Raw genomic sequence first — 4,727 nt, forward strand, 5'->3', positions numbered from 1 at the left:
GAAAGAAGGAGACATTTTCTGTAATTTCCAAGTTTCTTTATGGACAGATTGTTAGAAAATTTTATTTGCTGGGCATGGTGGTGCATGCCTTTAATTTCAGCACTCGGGAGGCAGAGGCTGGTGGATCTCTGTGAGTTCGATGACAGCCTGGTCTACAAAGCAAATCCAGAACAGCCAGGGCTACACAGAGAAACTCTGTCTCAAAAAACCAAGAAAAGAAAAAAATTTACTTAAATTAGGGATATGGGATGAGAACATTTGAAGGCTACAGACTCTAAAGTGTGTCTTAAATACCATGATGGCATTAACTGTTACTAACCTAAAAAACACAAGCACCACAGCCACAAGGACCGGGTCTCTGCTGACACAAATTCAGTATATTGTTATTACAAGTCTGTGCATTTTATTCCCAAATACACACTATGATGAAAAATTCATAGAAATGTGTTTTGCAGAGACAAAAGCACAAGAAAAGAGGGCAGGATCTCAAAGCCAGATCAAAAGGACGTTTAAGTCAATTGCATCTGTGACCTTATCTGTATGTAAGCATCTCTGAGTGGTGACTCACCAGACAGAGGCTTTTTATTTTGGTTTAGTGTTAAATGATATATGGCTGAATGTGGCTGTAAAATTATTATTTTTTTTTTTTTGATGACGGTTACTACATTGCAAGTCATAATGAACCTGTGTTTTGGCAAGCAGAATTAGAGGATTTGTCTATGTGATTATGAGAGAACTCTAACAAATCCTGAAGATATATAGAAGTTAGCAATGTGTACATTTTATGCTGTTTTTCAGGAACATGTTTATTTCTGTTCAAAGGGGAAAAAAATCTAAATAACATGGGCCAAATGAGGGCCGATTAGGTGTTTTCTCTGTCTGTGGTAGAAATGGCTTCTCTACCTGTGTCTCACGTGTTTCATGTTCTGTTACAAAACTAAGCTATTAGTAAGGGAGAGAGAGTGTGAAAGAAAAATTCTTCCAAATTACGGTTCACAGTTGGAAAGGGTAAGCACTTAATTGTTAATGACAATAACACCATTACTGCTTTGCCTGAAAAACAGATGTAGGTTTGAAGGTATCATGAATGCTATGATAAAAAGAAACGGAGAATGTGCCAGTATTCTGATTCAAACTCACACCTTCTGTGTGAAATGTCAAGGTCATATATCAAGTCTGTTGTGTCCTTTAAAGTGTGTGTGTGTGTGTGTTAACAAAATCTGGTCAGGAACGGTACTGTCTGTCTTGGCTTTACCCAGAGGTTGACATTCCTATTTGTATTATTTTAATTCTGACTTTTCTTTATTATTATTATTTTTAAGGCTTCAAATGTATTTTAGTAAGTTGATGCTGGAGTATGGCTCCATTTGTCAGAGAAATTTAAAATTGAAGGTGTCAGGAACAAATCTTAGTTCACCAATAAAAATGCACAGCATAACTATCTAAGATAGACAAGGCTAAGAGCTACTGCCAGACCTTCTACACAGCAACCCTGTTCCCAAGATTGCACCAGGCCTATCGAGAAAAGCTGTGAACAGCAACATCGTAGACACAGAAGGTCACTCATTCTTGGGCAATCCTCATCCAAGAAAAAGATGGAGGCAAAGTAACACAAGAATTTTTAAAAAAAGATATACTGGATGAAAACCTCTAAGAGAAAATGTCTTCCTTAGGATATGAAGGGGTCACATATGATACACAACAGACCTGTATGTATGGTTCTCCAGGCCCTCACCAATCAGCATACTTCAGGAATGCACCAGACAGACTTGATAAATCAATATACCATACTTTGATTTGTTAAGAATACCACCCCTCCCTTGCCCTCTGCCTCCAAGCATACTCCCCAGAGCAGTACAGGCAGGGAAGACCTATCTATTGGGAAGAATCCATAACACTTTTCCAGGGTAGAGTCCTGGCTAGTCCAAAAAGGCCTCTTCTTTTAAAGGTTGCGGCAAACTAGACACTGCAACTTGATTTAATAATGGCGCCATTTATTTGGAGCAAATTCAGCTCCTGGAGCTAGACGGTTGAATGCAGGAGGGGTTCCATTAATTGCTCCAATTCCTTCCGTTGTAGCAGCTTGGCCGAAACGTTCAGTTGTTGGTGGGGTCAATCCCAGGGTTCCATCTGGCATCATAGAGGCAGGTCCTGGAGGAGCTGGAGTACCAGTTGGCACAGGAGCAGGGAACATGGCGCCTTTATGGTTCATGCCCATAGTGCCTCCCATGGCCATTTGGCCCATCAGTATCTCTCATTCTCTTGCATCAGGGAAGGTTCCCATGAGTCCTTCCTGATGTCGTCACATCATTTCTTCTTGTCGCATTTCTTCCTCACGGCGCCTGAGCGCCTCTTCCTGCCTGAGCTCTAGCTGCTTTCGTTTCTGAACCTCTCAGTTATGCAGCTCCTCCATTCTCCGGAGCTCTTCTTGACGCCTCATCACACCCTGCCTCGTTAGCATAACCTGGTGCTCAGGGTGTGCTGCCTCCGTCTCCATTTCCAGCTTCTCATGAGCCTCCTTGATGTTTCGGTCCTCTTGCTCCTGCTGTTGCTTCTCCATCTCAATGAGTGCTGCTGTTGCTTCTCCATCTCAATGAGTGCTGCTGTTGCTTCTCCATCTCAATGAGTGCTGCTGTTGCTTCTCCATCTCAATGAGTGCCTTCCAGCGCATGGCATACTCATGTTCAAAGGACCCAGGCTGTGCAAGTCTGGGTGGCTGTTCTCGCTCCTTGTGAAATTGCTGGTTTTTTGTTTTTTGTTTTTTGTTTTGTTTTTTTTAATAACCAGCTTCTCTGGAAGTCCCTCTTCAACATCTAACTGGTCCATAAGCTCCACAGTCACAGGCTGAGGAAATGTGGTTAGCAAGAAGGACCCTTCACTGGAACTGTCTAGAGCTTTCCGAGCAGCTGGCTTCCCTGAGAACCAGACAATGCCTTTCCCAGAGGGCCTTCCTTAGTCATCCACAATGACCATAGCCCTCTCCACCTGACCAAACACAGAAAAGGCTTCTTCCCCCAGTTCGCTGAGCATGTATTTAGGAAGGCTGCAGACTGTAAGGAATGCACTATGACAAGCAAAGCGCATGCGTGGCTGCTTTCCATGGAGTGACGTATTGTTTGTCCAGTTCCACTTTGGCAATTTCTGCTAGGGTTCCTGTTTTCAAACGAATAAGGCCAAAGCTTTATCCTTAAGAATGAAACCTTCGCCTGGTTTCCCGTACATCTCACAAAGTTTCCTTAGCTCCTCCTCAGTGATGTCAGGGGGTGAAGGTCTTCTGTCTTGGTTTCCTAAAATTCTTTAGGTCAGTAGTCAAGTCTTCATTCTGGCTGCTCTGCTGTTGACTGTTGGTAGGCACTGGTGAGGGTGGTTGCTGCGGCTATGGCTACGGTTGCGGCTGCAGCTGCAGCTGCGGCTGTGGCTGCGGCTAAAACTGCGGCTTATGCTGCTGATGGTGATCCTGATGGCATTTCCTGGGAGAATGGTTCTGCTTCTCCAGCTTAAAGGCTTTATTGCTCTGCATTTCTGCACCCTTGACTTCGATTTGGATCCAGGAAAGTTCCTGTCTCCCAGTTCTCTCTAACCTCGCCTCCCTCTGCCCACAGTTCTTTATTCAGAGTAATGGCGATTTTGCATTGCCTCCACCATCCCGAGAAATGAGCCCAGGTTTTTATTTTTGATATATTTTCAAGTTACAGAAATGTTGCAAAGAGGTATGTATCTTTCCAGACTCAATCTTTGTCAGTTTTTTACATTCATTTTCTCCTTCTAGCTCTTTCTAGAAATAGGTATATACATTATCACTATCTGTTTCCTTGAACCATTTGAGTGTTACGTTTTAGATGCATGGCCAGTTTGTTGAAAACACATTGGAGACTGTTTACTGCAGAGAGAATCATACATCATTAGTGTATGGTCCAAATCAACAGCTATACCCAGGCACTTTACAGCCTGACTTACAGAGCCCACTTCAGATTTCCACATTTCATTTAGTCATATAGTTGCCTTAGCTATTATAATCCTGATTATTTTAAAAATAAAAAAATTAAAGTAAAGCAGTATTGCTGTTGACAGTGCTTTGATATGGGTTCATCTGATGCTTCCTCTGAGTAAGACTGTGTATTTGCAGGGAACACTTTAAAATTGTTTAACATGTTGCCTTGAGTTATTTCATGTTGCAGCATTTCAATAGACACACAGTGTCACTTTAGTAGGATATTAACTCGCATTGGTCAGTTAGGAAGGGACCCTCTACATTTCTCTCCTGTAAAGGTCATTGCAAAGGATGTTACATGTTAGGAAGTAAGTGACAACAGATTGGATTCCACTACAAATGACAAGTGGATCACGGCACACTCGTGGGTTCCTGGTTTACGATCGGTTACCATCATTGTGTATTTTGATGCTGAATTAGTTCAGCCAGGAGACTCTCCTCCTTGAAGCTGGTGTCCCTGTCCTTTTGACATGACTCAAGATTCCTAGAGCAGCTCTAAACCTTACCCCACAAAAGCATGTTACAGTCTCCTTTTACTCTTTGTCTAAGACCACACGTCAGCCATCTCTGCACGTCTTCCTTTCCTTTGCATGTCGAACGGCTTTCAAACACCGGGGTGTGGATACTAGAAATACTGTCATTAGTGGGAAGCCATCGTGTAGTTTGCTTTGTTCTAGAATCAGCAGTAGCAGTGGCACTTGGAAACCTAGTAGAGTGATGCTCAGGTGCTTACAGA

The 4,727-nt window shown here is 42.7% G+C and overlaps 1 pseudogene; it reads right to left on the reverse strand.

Annotated features, from left to right (window-relative positions):
* Positions 1–1,978: 1,978 nt before the first annotated feature.
* Positions 1,979–3,520, reverse strand: LOC127204419 (non-POU domain-containing octamer-binding protein-like; annotated as a pseudogene).
* Positions 3,521–4,727: the final 1,207 nt, after the last annotated feature.

The sequence above is a fragment of the Acomys russatus genome, chromosome 20 (assembly GCF_903995435.1).
Source record: "Acomys russatus chromosome 20, mAcoRus1.1, whole genome shotgun sequence".
In the NCBI taxonomy this organism is placed as follows: Eukaryota; Metazoa; Chordata; class Mammalia; order Rodentia; family Muridae; genus Acomys; species Acomys russatus.